This window comes from Quercus robur, chromosome 4 (genome assembly GCF_932294415.1).
Source record: "Quercus robur chromosome 4, dhQueRobu3.1, whole genome shotgun sequence".
NCBI classification, from domain to species: Eukaryota; Viridiplantae; Streptophyta; class Magnoliopsida; order Fagales; family Fagaceae; genus Quercus; species Quercus robur.
The window spans coordinates 84,466,353-84,483,163 of NC_065537.1; the positions used below are offsets into that span (position 1 = coordinate 84,466,353).

Sequence of the window (16,811 nt, forward strand, 5' to 3'; positions counted from 1 at the left end):
ATAACTTCTACAAACTTAAAAATTTTACAACCCAACTTCTGCAAAAGCAACAGAGAAAGCCTCACTTGTGCAGAAACTACAAGTCAATTACAGAGAGAGAGAGAGAGAGAGAGAGAGACCACCTTTAACATTAGAATGCTCACATGCTCAAAAACAGGATGTTACAGATTTACAGTAACCATCAGCTAAGAGCTCTCAACTAAATATAGTCTGTCCTCCCAATACCTCAAATTAGCGCACACAACTTTGTTTAGGATTTCATTTTACTATAAATTTTAATATGTTACATTCCTAATTACAAGGTTTAGAATGTATCTCTTTAACCATTCTTTTTCTTATATATTGATTATAGAGAGCCAAGGACCTGAGCTGAGTATGAGAATCTGCAAGGCACGGCCATAAAGCTATACTATACCAAACCTCGTCGAGGAAATTCTTTCGAGACTACCAGTGAAGTCTCTTATGCAATTCAAGTGCGTATCCAAAGCATGGCACACTTTGATCAGTAGTCACCAATTTGCTAAATCCCACTTTCAGAGAGCATCTCAAAACCCCAACCGAATGAACGTCCTTATTTTGACTGACAATTGTGTTCTATCATCAGGTTATGGAGCACTATTTTGAAGCCGTGCTATTCATGGTCAACCTGTAGATGTTGATTTTCATGGTTTTCCATTGTGGGGTGAAAAAGATGTTGAGACAAACTTGACTTCTTGCAATGGCTTGTTATGTATTGAATTATATAATGTGCACATATGTACATCCCAATATTTGGTTTGGAACCCATCTACCAAAAGTTACAAAAACATACCAAGTCCAATATCAACACCTGATTCATTTTCTTGTCGGTTTCGCCGTTTTGGCTTTTGCCACGATTATTCCACTGATGTTCACAAGACATTAAGGCCCTATCAGACTTTCGATATTGATAGATCTTTTCATTCAAGACCTGTACTTGGAGGACAATTCTGGTGGATGAGGACAATATTTTTAACCGCAACATTCCATTTAGCAAAAAGACTATATAATGCAATGGGGCAATTTATCGGAGTGCTAACCATTATATGAAGCCGTCAATCATTTATTTTGATTTAGCGGATGAGATATTTCATGAGCTGCCATGGCCAAAATCTGTTTCTTATTACACAAGAGATGACTCATCAGGAAAATATTACAGTACATCAGAGTTATGGAAGTTAGGGACTTTGGAGAACACCTGTGTCTATCTATGTGCATCGGTTAATCAAGCAAAAATTTATGTATTCAGCTATGGGTGATGAAGGAGTCTTGGACTAGATTGAAATATGACTAAAAACCCTCACATATAATTGAGACTTCGTTATTAATTTAAATTCATAGCTATACAAGCCCACACACACGGTCATCATAAGCTTAAAATGTTAGTAAGGTTCTATGTGTTGATCCATTTTTTCATAGACTAAGCTCAAGTGACACTTCCTTGCCCTGTAAGAGCTTGGTTTGACAATGAGGTCAAATATAAAGTTTGGAATTTTAAAGGCAAAATAAACTCAAAAGTATAAATTTACCTGATGAGTTGGCTCAGTATATGTTTGAGAAGGTTGAAATTGAAAAGCCCTATCACAACTTGCTCTAGTCTACATTTAACAAGTTGCTCAATATTTTGCATTTAACAACAACAAAAAAAAGTAGTAGAATTAGAACTTGTTATTATTATTTTCATATTTTTGATAAATGGAACCTGTTAATAATATAGCGAAATCGAATTTGACAAACTAAATTAACTCCACAAAAGAAATGTGAAGTTAATTATAGAATAGGATTTTTCACTCCTTGTGGTCTAAACCATTTGAAATAGACACTGAAATCTGATTATAAACCCTCGCATATAATTGAGACTTTGTTACTGATAAAAATTCATAACTAGAAATATAGATTTACCAAAGTTGGCTCCGTGTTTGTTTGAGATGGTTGAGATTGAGAACATAGCAGAATTAGAAATTGTTATTATTATTTTCTTATTTTTAAATAAATGGAACTAGTTTCCAGTGAAAAGGATTTAACAGTGTAGAAAAGTATTAAATAACAATGTAGAAAAGGATTTAACTCCTTGTGGTCTAAATTAGCATTCAAAATAGACACCGAAATTTGACTATATACCCTTACATATAATTGAGATTTCGTCACTGATAAAAATTCATAGTTATACAAACCCACAAACAGTCATAAGCTCAAAATGTTAGTACGTTACTCCATTTTGTCATAGACCAAGCTTAAATAACACTTTTCTTGGCTTCTTGTGACAATTGAGTTCAAATATAAAGTTCAAAAATTTTAGATGCAATGGAAACTTAAGCATAGATTTACCGGAGTGGAATCAGTGTGTACTGCTCTACCCCACTTAGTAGCCCTATGAACCATACTATCAGTCTCAATATTCTGCATTTAACAACCAAAAAGAAAGTAGCAGAATTAGAACTGATCATTATTATTTTCTTATTTTTTTTGTTGGATGGAACCAAATTTGACAAACCCACAAAAGAAGTATTAAGTAAAAACCCTCACATATAATTTGAGACTTGTGATAAAAATTTATAACTATACAAATACAGGTGATCATAAAGTCATGCTCCATTGTATTATAAATCAAGTTCAAATAGCACGTTTAATATTAAGTTCAAAACTTTAAATGCAAAGAAAACTCGAAAGTATAAATTACCTTAGTGTGTGTTTGAGACGAAGGTACTCAAATTTGCCTAGTAACCCTTCTATCATCAACTGATCTAAATAAGTTTAATGTTTCATCATATTGCCACTCAGTAATGTTGGATTCCCTAACCTTGCCTTCAACCTTATTCACCAGTTTTTTGAGACAATCCTCACTATTCTTGTGATTCTTGAAAAATGATTCACTTAGCAATTGTTCAGCCATGGGTTTGGTTTTAGGATTTGTTCTCAAGCAACTCATCACCATTCCACAGAATTCGTTAGACAATCTTTTTGGATTCGTAATATAATTTTCATACCCATCTGGTAACCCAATCCTTTCTTTATTTTGTTCTAGCAAAGGCTCTAACTTAGGGAGGGAAGTTAGAGGAGGATCACCATGGAATAATTCTAATGCGCAAATTTCAAAATTTCATATATCATCCGCCTTAGCTTTGTCATTATTACATTCTGGTAGATCACGTTCTGGTGCAATCCAATATGACACTGAGTTTTTGCTTTTTATGTACTTAGAACTTGAGTTCTAAGTACCAAAGTCAGAGATTTTAACTAATCCATTCGAGTCTATCAAAATATTAGATGGCTTCAAGTTTCCGTGAAATTTATCACGTTTGTGAAGAAAAGACAATGCCGTGAGAGTTGGTTTCAAAGTAATGGCAATCTATCACTCGTTTGACACAAGAAGCAAATAATATAATATTTTATCGATCTTAAAGAATACATGAATGACAATACCACCTAAATACAATCATTATATCTATAGAAACATTTAGCAGTAAGGATGTTTTCATGTGAGATACTCCTTGCAGAAAGTAAAACACTCGAAATTTGAGCCCGGTTTTTCAAGATGAATTATTCGGTTTTTCAAGATGAATTATTTTGATTGCCACCTCAGTGTTCAAATACTTGGCCTTGTAAACAATGGAACTAGCATTGCTAGAAATTCTACCAATCAATTCGTAGGAATGAGAAGTTCATGTATTGGACCTCTCGATCAGCCATGATAGAGAAGAAGAAAATATGGCAGTTTTTGAACAAGAATCTCAAAAAAAAAAAAAAATGAACTTCTTCTTGTTTAGCAGTAGAGCAAGAAGTTCTCTTAAGAATAAACCTAATGCATGAAATCTGAGAGTGGTGTCCTGGTGGGGTTGGTATTTTTTTTTTTTTTTTTTTTTCCCTTGAAGATTCTTGTTCAAGAACTGCTATATTTTCTTCTTCTCCATCATGGCTAATCTAGAGGTCCGATGGCCATCAACTTCTTGTCCCTACGAATTGATTAGTAGAATTTCTAGCAGTGCTAGTTCCACTGTTTACAAGGCCAAGTATTTGAACACTGAGGTGATAATCAAAATAATTCATCTTGAAAAACCAAGTTCAAATTTCGAGAGTGTTTTACATATTGCAAGGAGGATCTCACACAAAAACAACCCTACTGCCAAATGTTTCTTTAGGTCTAATGATCGTATTTGGGTGGTATTGTCATTCATGTATTCTTTAAGATCGATAAAATATTATTTGCCTCATGAGTTAAACAAGCGACAGATTGCCATTACTTTGAAAACAACTCTAACGGCTTTGTCTTTTCTTCACGAACAAGATAAATTTCACGAAAACTTGAAGCCATCGAATATTTTGATAGACTCGAATGGATCAATTAAAATCTTTGACTTTGGTACCTCGAACTCAAGTTCCAAGTACGTAAAAGGCAAAGACTCAGTGCCATATTGGATTGCACTAGAACGTGATCCACTAGAATGTAATAACAACAAAGCTAAGGTGAATGATATATGGAATTTTGGAATTTGCACATTAGAGTCATTCCATGGTGGTCCTCCTCTAACTTCCCTCCCTAAGTCAGTGCCTTAGCTAGAACAAAATAAAAAAAGGATTGGGTTACCATATGGATATGAGAATTATATTACGAATCCGAAAAATTGTCCGACGAATTCCATGGAATAGTGATGAATTTCCTGAGAACAAATCCTAAAACCAGGCCCACGGCTGAACAATTGCTAAGTGAATCATTTTTCAAGAATCGCAGGAATAGTGAGGATTGTCTCAAAAAACTGGTGAATGAGGTTGAAGGCAAGGTTAAGGAATCCAATATTACTGGATGGCAATATGATGAAACTTTAAACTTATTTAGATCAGCTGATAGAGTTGATAATAGAAGGGTTACTAGGCAAATTCGAGTACCTTCATCTCAAACACACACTGAGGTAATCTATACTTTCGAGTTTTCTTTGCATTTAAAATTTTTAACTTAATATTAAACGTGCTATTTGAACTTGATTTATAACAAAATGGAGCATGACCTTATGATCACTTGTATGTGTATTTGTATAGCGATGACTTTTTATCACAAGTCTCATATGTAAGGGTTTTTACTCAGATTTTTATTTTGAATGCTTTAGCTCAAGAGTTAAATCCTGTTCTACCATGTTGTTTAATACCTGTTTTGTGGTTTTGTCAAATTTGGTTTCTCTTTATTAGAGGTAACATGAGTTCCATCCAACGACAACAATAATAATAACAATGATGAGTTCTAATTCTACTACATTCTTTTTGGTTGTTAAAGGCAGAATATTGAGACTGATGGTATGGTTCATAGGGCTACTAAGCGGAGTAGAGTAGTACACACTGATTCCACTCAGGTAAATCTATACTTAAGTTTCCATTGCATCTAAAATTTTTTAACTTTATATTTCAACCCATTGTCACAACAAGCTCTTACAAGGCAAGGAAGCTTTATTTGAGCTTGGTCTATACAAAATGGACCAACAGAGAGTTTCTTACTAGCATTTTGGTCTTATGATCATCATGTGTGTAAGTTTGTATAGCTATGAATTCTTATCAATAACAAAGTCTCAATAATAGATGAGCATTTATCATCAGAATTTGAGGTCTATTTTGAATGCTTTAAACCACAAGAAGGAATTAAAATCTTATTCTACAATGTAATCAAAAATTTGTTTTGTGGGGTTCATTTAGCTTGTCAAATTCTGTTTCACTTAATAATAATAATAATAATAAATAAATAAATAACATGTTCTAATTCTTCTACCTTCTCTTTGGTTGTTAAATGTAGTCTTTGGTTGTTAAATGCAGAATATTGAGACCAATGGTATTGTTGGTGTTGGTGGGGTTCCTCAATCTCAACCTTTTCAAATACTCCTAGTGTCAATGGACTTTCTCAAATACTCACAGAGTCAACTTAGAGAAATGAGGGTCCTAGTAGTGCCAATGGACTTACTCAAATGCTCATCCTAGTAGTGCCAATGGACTTTCTCAAATGCTCATCGAGTCAACTCAAATAAATGAGGGTCCTAGTGCCAATGGACATTTAAGGTTACGACACAATAGTTTTTGGGAAAATATAGTTTCCATAAGTAGTTTCCAAAAACGTGTCTATCCCAAACAATTTTACATCAATTGGGCATCACATAATCGGCCAATATAGTCACTGGGTCTATCACCAAGAATATCGTAACCCAAATACACAATGATCAAGCCTATCAATAACAAGGACCATCATATTTATCTCCATAAATCGAAACAATCCCCTAAAATCAAACCGAAGGCCCTAAAGCCTAGCTTGTCAGTCCTAAGACAAGCACCCCTTCCCAAGCAGGAACCAAACAAGCATACAAGAACTCATAGTGCCACAACACAAAGCTAAGGCATTTTAATTCTCTACTGCAAGCAAATGTGCATATATAAACACAACATAAGACACATCACTTCAAAATAGAGGTAACATCTCTCATGAATTTTCCTTTTGAGCACCAAATGATTAAACCAAACCGTTATCAAAATTGACCAAGTAAAACACATGTCGAAGGAAACACATCAATTTACAAACCAATCCGTTCAACAAAGGTTTTAGGTAAATTGCACAAAATCCCAACATACTCATAGTTGAAGTTTGTTAAGTTCCTTTCCATATTAGTGAATGTTTTAAGGTTCTGGTTTAGATTAAAATTTTGGTTTCTGTTTGTTTATGTTAACTTTAGCAAGAAGCCATTTTTCTATAATGGATGAAGTTCCTTTCCTTATTTGTGAATGTTTTTATGTCGTGTTTTGGATTAATTATTCTGGTTTTTGTTTTATTTTAAACTTAGAAAGCAGTTATTTTTCTATCATGATTGAAGTAAATTAAGTTGTTTTCCTCATTTGGTTTTCCCTCATCCCTAACCGCACCTCCCTTGTGAAGGGGTGGGAACCAGTCTACACAAGGTGCGGTGCACTATTCCGCACTACAAAAAAAAGGTTCTATGGCCATGTTTTTAAAACGCGGCTATATGTCAAAAAAACGTGGCTATAGCCTATAGCCGCGTTTTTTTAGGCCGCGCTTTCTGATGCGGCCTAGAACCTATGACTATAAGACTGACGGCCCTATGGCCGCACTTTTTAACCGCGGCCCAAGACCAAGTCCTATAGCCCTGTTTAAAACGCAGCCTAAACGCGGCCCAAGGTTTAACCTTAGGCCGCGTTTAAAAAGTGCGGCCATAGCTCCCTTGGTGACGGCCTAAGACCCCCGAATTCCTGTTAGGAATTTGTCTATAGCCACGTTTTAAAAACGCAGCTATAGTTTTTTTTTTTTTTTTCCTTTTTATTTCCTTTCTGGGCAGATGAGTTTTTACAAACCTGCTTATGTTTTACAAACTTGTCACACATACAAAAAATTCCAGCTTGTTGAAAAAAAATAACAAGCCAAAATTTCAACTAAATATCAAACTAGAATTTTCTCAAACCTGTCACAAATCAATATCTCTAACAAATACGGGAAAATTATCAATCTTTAATGCAAATTCATCTATTCCTAGGCTGTAATTCATCTACTCCTAGGCTGTAATGACAATGTGAGCTTTGTACACTGTAGAAGGTTTTCCCTTGGATACATGCTGCATATTAGTGTCATTTGAGCCTCAATCAACAGTTTTTGTTGGCTACTTCTAGGTTGAAATTTAAGATACACATGAAAACCTGGTTTTCTATGGTGCATTTGATGATCTATAATTTATGTATTTGCTACAAGTATCTCTCTTACTTGTAGTGTTATAAGCTCTGCCAATGGCTTCGCATAAAATCGTGAATTGGAAAACCCCAGGCACCCATACATACTGCCGAACATAGTTGACCATATAAAGTGAAAAAGAATGAATAAGAGAGTCAAGTCTTGAAGTTATTAATGGGAGAACTAGAACATGAATTGTGCAACAAAAAAATACAAACCTATTTGCAGTGAGATTTAATGCTTCTTGCAGAATGTCTAGTTGCTGGACTTTGAGACCAGATTCAGTCCTCATCAATTGCTTCACCCTTTTCCTCCTTCCTACCAGATATTTCAGCAACTACAAAAATGCAAATGAGATAAATAATCTGCACCTACTATTTTAGATGATAAAAGGAAGCAAAGTACAGTACACTTCCACTCCATACTATATCAAAGTCCAATGCCACTACAAACAGTGAGCTTGGTTACAGTGTAACTGTTAATGAACCAGAATAAAGTCCCCTTGTTTTATTCAACTGTTTACACATGCAAATTCTTATAAACAAGCATTATGATAATTATCCAAGAATGTATCTTTAAAAAAATATAAATCCATACTTGAAATCCAGAAAGTATCATATCTATCCACAACATTCAACAGGATTTTTTTTTCCACAATATCAATGACCGCATTGGTACAGCAGAACATAAGTTCTAAAAAGGGGTCTCAAATACTCTTCACTTACCCTCCTGTTCACAGCATCAAAAGTTCACGATTTCCCTACTCATTTTCTTTCCTTTAATAACTGAATTTCTCTAAAGAAAGGGCTTTTTTTCCTTTGGTGACCAACACTTCTGCCCTTTTAGCACCATCTCCCATGCTAGCCTACTACATTTTCCTATGGCAATAAATTCTCCATATCATTACAAGCAAGATTTAAAAAATATTAAAAATTGTGTAGACCACAAATATCTCACAAAGCAAACAATAAACACCTGATGTCAGAAGATGCAAGAGGAGAATTTGACACAAGAAAAGGGTAACAAATTTTCTAAGACTTTAATCAAAGAGAAAATTGAGGAAGAATGCAATTAGTCAAATGAGAGTATGGTTATCTTATCTCCATTTAAACAGATTACACAAAATTATTTATTTGACTAAAGAATATCACCAGGTCAAAACTTATTTGAGAAGTAAAACAAACAAAAAACAACATAGTTAAAACAGTATTTTCTGGTACTCATTCTTAACTTGCACATTTTACAAAAAATCCTATTAGGTTAAGCATATTCAATCCAAACCCTAGACCCTAGTTTTTGAAGTATGGCAAATATCAGTTTGAGCTAGTTTTGAACATTTTGAGATTTACTTTGAGCAAACTAAAAATATAATAAAAAGACTCAAATTGATATGATAAATTCTTTTTTTTTGATAAGTCAAATTGATATAATAAATTCTAATCAAACAAACAGCTAGTAATAGATTCAGGTGAAAGTGAGACACAAATGACAGTAATTTTATATCAATTACTAAAACTCGTACTTATAAAAACAATTTAAAAATATCGTTGTCTATCTTACTTAAAGAACCGAAGCACTATAATAATCAAGATTTTCTTAAGATGTCCTTAGGGGGAAAAAGGGGTGGAAACTCTAAATGGGACATGAGATGAGACCATAGCATGCAAACAACACAAAAGAAAGAAAAAAAAATATCAGTACATACACAAGCACACTGTGCTTTTTTTGATAATCAACTAAGCACACTCTGCTAAGTCCACAGGGTTGGTGTAATTTTATTACGACAGATACAACATGAGTTATAGGAATCATAGCCCACCAAATTACTTGGGTTACAGATATTTGCAAAATACAACAAAAGGACATATAGCATCTAAAGTGTACTTCTCCAAAAAAAAAAAAAAAAAAAAAATACTCTCAGTAATTATCATAAGACAACAATCAATTGCATACAATGTAAGTCAAAAGGAGAAAGTAAAATGCAAAAAAATGCAAAAACCAAAATGGTTCAAGTTTAAGCATCACAAACCCCACAAACAAAAATGCCTGAACCAAAGAAAGAACATCGAGAGGGTATGGCATTGAATTGTGAGGAGGCTCCATTAGACGTGGACATTAAGAAAGGTGGAAGGGTTGTGGTCTTGAACACTAATAACCTTCCTTTGGTTGGTGAAGTTGGGCTTGGAGCTGACCTTGTTAGGTTGGATTGGAGTGCTATGTGCTCTCTTGGATTTTCTTGTGACTTAGCATTGTAGGTGACTTATATTACTAGGGGTAGTGGCCGTCTTCAGGTTGTTGGTGTTGATGGCCACAGGGTCTTGGAAACAACTGTTAAGGCAGGTAATTTGCACATTGTTAATATAGATCAGTGTTTTTTTTTTTTTTTTTTTTGATAATAATATAGATCAGTGTTTCATAAAGGCACTCACATGATGGAGATATTTTTTTTTGAGATTCACAATTCTATTGGGAAAAGAGACAGTTGTTTATCACTCACCTCACCAGCACCAACAGGGTTTGGTAAATGGAGGTTTGGACCCTAGCTAGTTTTGTACCATTCTTTTGTCACATTGAAACCAGCCACACACACTCCCTTTGTAATAAACTAGCTAGTTTAACAGTGGTGCCATCATGCATGGCTTGAATTAGATCACATAACTCCTTTGTAATAATTTACCTCATTTATGTGTACTTTTGTGGGTCCTAGTATTAGCTGTGAATCACAAATGTTCAATTAAAGTCACCTTTTTGCATTTTTTGACTTAGCCCTCAATTATTATAATAGAGTAGCTTAATGAAAGATTACACATTTCCTATCAAACTTAAAGTATCGGAGACTTGAAGCAATCAATAAAGCTCCACATTGGACTCATGTACACACAAATTATTGTAAATTATTTCAAGATATTTTGCTCAACTTTTAACTTTAGGTCAGGGTTGCATTTTAAGATGGTAGTGTACTACATAGCATTGAAACATACTGACCTACTTTCCTTCTCCCGTTTACCATTGGTTACCAAGAGCATTCTCATCAAAGAATGCAAATATTTTAGCATTTAACATCTTAAAACCCTACTTTATCTATTTTAACATACCACTTTACAATACACTCAATATCAAAAGTTTTATATGTTTTACCACTTAATTAAAATATTATTTCTTTATTATTTTTTAATTCTTTTTTATTCTCAATCTATCTCTTCCTCTCTCTTCCTCTGTGTATGTCTTCTCTCAAACCCACTGTCACAGCCACCAAAATCACAAACAAAAACAAAACCAAAATCAAATCACAAACCCAAACCCAAAACCAAACCATAAAACTCATACCCACCCACCATCAACCACCACCGGTCCACCGCAAAAAACCTATATTTTCGTTGTCCTTTATGTTTGGCTTATGGTTGTAGACTTGTTAATATGGTTTATCTTTCCATTTAACTCTAGTCACCAAATAATTTGTATATGTCGTTGAGCTGAGAATAAAGTTCAAAAAATCCTAGCATAATCAATCCATATGACCAGAAAAGCTTTTGCAGACCCAACTCCTTATATCAATTATAAAACCACTACTTTAAACAGTTTGTCAAAAGCACTACTAAGTTGAAATAAGCACCTTTTAGAATCCTACTAAAACTGCTAATTCAAATGTTGATCACGGGCTTTGTAGATATAGAACACATTTTTGTGAAAGTTCAATTAAAAAACACTACAAAAAGTAGCACTACTATAAATCATCATCTCAGACATTGCATAGCAATTTATCAATTTTAAAGCATTATTCTCAATAGTTCAATAAAAGTGCTATAAATTACTCCTAAGCTTTTGATTCTACAACATTCCTAGGACTTGCAATGCAATTTTGGGCATGGTTCAGGTTTTTTGGCAGTAAGCATGCCTCAATACAGTTGTGCTGCAGCAGCACTAACCTGGACCACAAAAGAGAAGGGAGAAAAAAAAAATCTAATGATTATCAACTTTAACTTGCAGCTGTGTTCTCAATCAAGGTATTTGTTTTTATTTTTTATTTATATATTTTTTAAAGAACTTTGATTGTAGACCAACACTGCTTCTAACTTTGGGTGCTTGGTCACAGAACACACTTGAATGCACTAGAACACACTTGGTATTTGTTAAGCTACATTCAAAGTAAGCAATAGAATCAAGATCTCACCATCCCCCTCTTTTCTTTTCTTTTTTCTAAGGCAACTACAAAAAATTCATAAATCAAAGTAAGCATATAGAAAACACTACTTGCTCTTACAAATTAAAATACATGTAACTTTTGCTTTCAAAAGAACAGGAAGTAATTTTCAAAGAACATCAACCAAAATCAAACCTCATGCCTTCGACACAGAATATAGAAAAAACATAATTACAAAAATAGGACAAAGCAAATTCCACTTACCCTGTAGCACTGGAGGAAGCAGTATCGTGAATTGCAACGAGGGCATGTATATTATGTTAATTGCTTCTGGCACCTACCGGGAGAGAGAATGGAATAGATATAATGAACTACTCAAATAACCTCAAATTAAATATAAAACTTAAAACTTTACAAATATAATAAGAGCATAATATAATTCAATAAAAGTAAGCCATACAAACTTATGTCATGCATAAGCTGTGGTAACAGATAGTTTATAGTGCATATGCATATAAAAATAGGATTTGTTTAACTTTAGCATATACTTCACTATGCATCAAAACTAATACCGATATGCTAACTGCATTTGAATAAAAAATTAAGCTATAACATTTTTTATAAAGAAAGAAAAGAAGAGACAGTTTGGGAAGGAACATACACATGGCAAATTATCCGGGAAGGAGGGTTCAATGGGGATGAGTTGGATGATTTATCAGAGGTGAGGATCGTCCTGTCCATGACTAAAAGCTTACTGAGACTTAGTACTAGTGAGACCAGTCGCTTGGTTTGGATGGTTCTCTCAATTCAGCTTTGAAAGCCCTTAGAAATTGCAGTTGGTAGAGCAGAAGAGTCTCACAGGTCCAACTTTTAAGTTAGAATCCACCTGACTCAATTAATTGATTGTACCTGGAAAGAAAAGCACCAAGGGTTGGTGTGAGTGGCAAGACTAGTTTTTGCTTAAAAAAGTAAAAATCATTATTAATGACAATGTAAGCTAAAGAACATTAAAATCATCCAAAAAAAAAAAAAAAAAATGATGAATTTGACATAATGCAGTTTACACCCTCTGCATCTCTACTAGCTGAATGTATGTGTATAATCTATATATTATATATGCTAGCCTCTTCACACAAGTGCACGTGTAGAGACTCTAAAAGAAAATTTAGAAAGTTTCAAATTTTGGAAATCATTGAATTTGTTAAAAGCATTAAAGGTGATCATTGCAATAAAATAAAATAAAAAATGATAGAGATTGATTAAAAAAAAAAATCTCTTTATTTATTTATTTTTGGCCTATCCGTACACAATCTCAGTTATGGACACAATGGAACAAAACACAGCTACAACTAACTGACTAAGAACACTGCAACTACATTTCAATAAGCTCTAGTATACACAACAGAAATGGAATCCCCAGTAACATGACCTTTCTTTAGTAGCTACATGGGCTTTTATTTTATCTCTCATATGAAGGACTACAGACTAGAGTCACTAGACAAAAATTTATTCAGACTTGACTTGTTCACCTTGGACAATTTTGTGTCTTTGAATCCAACTACGGCACTGTATAGTAGCTCCCCATGTCAGCTTACTAATAACAGCTTGTAGACTACTCCATTTCCATTTGTTCATACCCGAATCCACCACCTTTTTCCATTCAGTTGGTGGGTTAGAGTTAAAACAAAGATCCATGATCTTTTTTCCAAACTCTCTCAGCTTATGTCTCCCATATTTCTTGTAACCCTACAAATGTGACATTGCTCTAGCTCCATTGGTAACTGTACAAATTATTCAAAATATTTATTCTAAGAAAAACATTAATTTAGAGAAATGGCAAAGAAATGACAGGTCCAGTTCTATCTAATCACAATGATCATTCTACATGGTCTATAATTAACAAAACTCCAAGGAAAAAAAAAATATTTCTTCCAAGTTTCAATTACAAAAGTAAATGGGCAAGTATCAAAATTCTTGGCATGCAAAACTCAACAAAATTGTTCACACCAAAACATCATACATTTTTTTAAGTTACACACGCACCCACTGAGTTTTGTAAAAGTGACTTCACCCTCAATCTTACGCTAATAAAAGGGGTAAAGGTAACATTTAAAACAGGTGCTCATTGGCCACACCAAACCAACAAATTCCAAGCACATTTCAGCATAAATTTGACTTTCTTCAGATATGCAAGCAAACCCAATTTTCTTTTTCAGTAAAGTGAACCATAGTAGAACTATAAACAAATAAAAAGGAAAACAAAGATCAGTACCTCTTTCTCTGCAATGGAGGAAACTCTAGAAGTAGACACCACAGGCTGGCTCGCCTGCAATGGCTACCCAAAAACCTGAAACAAAAGCACATTGATTATCAGAAATTAATCAAATTTAAGAAAAAAAATATAAAGAGAAGTTGGGCCATGGTCCCCCAACTCTGGAAATTGATTTGGCAGCAGAGAGGACTCTTTTGTAAAAGTTTTGGGTCTTAAAATTTTTATTCAAATGGGTAATGTGACCACTGATAGAAGCAATATGATGCAGATGCATATGGATAAACCTGCTCTCCTACACCAAGAATGATTTTTCAGCCAATCAAAAAGAAAAATATGCTCTCTATGTAGATATATGTTCCCTAAGAATAAAACCCAGTGATATAAGGCATATCTGATTCGTCAAGGAGAGTTTTTTCTTTTTATATATTTTTTTTATAAGTAATCACAAATTTCATTAAAAGAACTCTGAAATGGTTTCCAAAAGAATTACAATCTAAGATTTACAAGATCCAAGCAAACTACTAAAGAATTTACAAGATATCCCACCAATTATAATACAACATTCAAACAAAGAATGCAAAAATCATTTTGAATTATACCAAGTTACAAACTAAAAACTAAGTAGCTCTAAACAAAAAAAACTAAAATCTGAGAAATATAAAACACAGCTTTTACAAAAAGAAACAGAACCAAATTCAGCAGAAAAACGAGAAAGTACTTTCCCAACACAAAAACAACAGAACAGCAAAAAAATATAAACAATGAACCATGAACCATGATTCTTACACATACAGTAACAAAAACAGAGTCAGTAGAAAAACTAGAAATGACTTTTTCCAAAACCAAAACAATTTTTACAAAAACAACTTCCAGTTTCAACAACAGGGTAGGTAGAACAACGAGTACCTTCAAGCTTCATAACAACACAACCATGGCAACAAAAACACAAACAATCATATGAACAACAGGAAACAAATATACAAATATTAAGGATAAGAACGAAAATGAAAGGAGAGAGACAGAAGTGTGTGAGTATGGTATACAAAGAGGAATATGAAACCCTAACCCTAATACAAGGAAGATGATGATAGTGGAGATGAAAAGCTTACCCCAAAACTCCATGGAAGCAAGAGAGAGAGAGAGGAGGAGGCTAGGATTTGGGGAGGGTTTTAGAGAGAGAGAGAGAGAGAGAGAGAGAGAGTTTAGAGTGAGTGAGCTTTGTTACAAAGCACAGCGAGTGCCAAAGCTCCACCAGTCGAAGTAGCGAGCTCAGCCGTCCGATTCAGCTTCTTTTCTTCAACCACCACTGTCGGTTGGTTCAATGACCCATTTGTCTCTTCGATCACAAACCCATCTGGAGAAGAGGAAGAGGAAGAGGTGTGGGCTTGTGGGTTCGGCTCTGATGGTGGTTGTGGCGGCGATGGGTTTATGTTTTTGTTTTGAAGGAAGAGGGTCAGCGCAATGGAGGCGGAGATGGAGGGCTTGTGGGTTCGACATCGAGGCTGTTCTTAATGGCAATGTAGAGGCCGGAGATGGACGCGGCGGAGATGGTGAAGTGGTCAGGGAAGGAGCTCGGCGGCTATAGGTCAGCTATGGAAGATCTAGATCAGCTTAGACCTGATCTAATGGGAGGTAGAGGGTCAGCGAGCGTTTGGTGAACAAAAGGGCTGAAATGATTTTCGTGTGACATTTTATACCAAGCCTAAAGCCACCTGCGGCTATAGGAAAAATTTTAGGCCCCGTTTATAAAATGCAGCCCCATCCCAAACTAAAGCCGCGTTTTAAACGCGCGGCTTCAGACTAGGGTCCGTTTGGATTGAGCTTATTTTTGCTGAAACTGAAAACTGAAACTGAAAACACTATAGTAAAATAATTTTTAAATGTGTAAATAGTATCGTGGGACCCATTTTTAATGAAAAAGTTGTCAAAAAGTGAAATTTGTGGGTCCGTAAACAGTATACAGATGCACTGTTCACGCACAGAAAGTCAACAAATCCGGCTTTAAAAAAAAATAATAATAAAAAAGGGGCTGAAACGCAGTGCGACACTACCTAAATTTGAAACCGCGTTTTAAACCCCGCGTTTTGTAGTGCCGGTTCGGTGCGATTAATTCGGTTTAAAAAAAAAAAAAAAAAAAAACCATACCACAGATTAAACAACCCACATGATTGAAACATCCAACAACTCAAATATTCATAAAAATAAAAATAAATAAACAAAGAAACAAACATATTCATTATATTTCTCTAATACCCACAAAAATACCTTAAGCAAATTCACAATCAAAGGAAAGTATAAAAGCCTAGGCATTAATCATCAAATAAATTCACATACTAGGAGGAGAACTGGAGAAGCATATTACCTTGTAGCTGTGTTGAGCATCAAGACCATCTTCAGAAACTTCCAAAGAATTGCTTTAAAAAAAAAAGGAGAGAGGAGAGGTGAACATGTGGAGAACGGTGGCAGTGAGTGATTGAGGACTGTGGTTCAAGCGGCAATGGGCGGCAGAGGCTAAGGAGAGAGCAAAGGTTGTGAGTCTTGTGACGAGAAAGAGAGTAATCAGTTAGGTATATAAATGGGAAAGAGAAATTTTTAACCTAGGATAAAACGACGCCGTTTTGAACATGTCATTAAAATTAATGTTAAGTCCAAACGACGTCGTTTTATATCAGTTT

At 34.5% G+C, this 16,811-nt stretch overlaps 1 long non-coding RNA gene across 10 annotated transcripts; it reads right to left on the bottom strand.

Moving 5' to 3' along the window:
• Window positions 1-1,932: 1,932 nt before the first annotated feature.
• Window positions 1,933-16,655, bottom strand: LOC126724097 (uncharacterized). 10 transcript variants are annotated; one of them, XR_007654609.1, is made up of 7 exons: window positions 15,246-15,779; window positions 14,137-15,049; window positions 12,526-12,773; window positions 12,129-12,201; window positions 8,449-8,601; window positions 7,942-8,060; window positions 1,933-2,418 (listed from the first exon to the last, which is right to left on the bottom strand). It is a non-coding gene; the product is annotated as an uncharacterized LOC126724097 (long non-coding RNA). The 10 variants fall into 10 exon arrangements; XR_007654608.1 differs by lacking the exon at window positions 1,933-2,418 and adding an exon at window positions 9,753-10,051 and having other exon boundaries at window positions 7,433-8,060; XR_007654604.1 differs by lacking the exon at window positions 8,449-8,601 and having other exon boundaries at window positions 1,935-2,418.
• Between the last annotated feature and the right edge of the window lie 156 nt (window positions 16,656-16,811).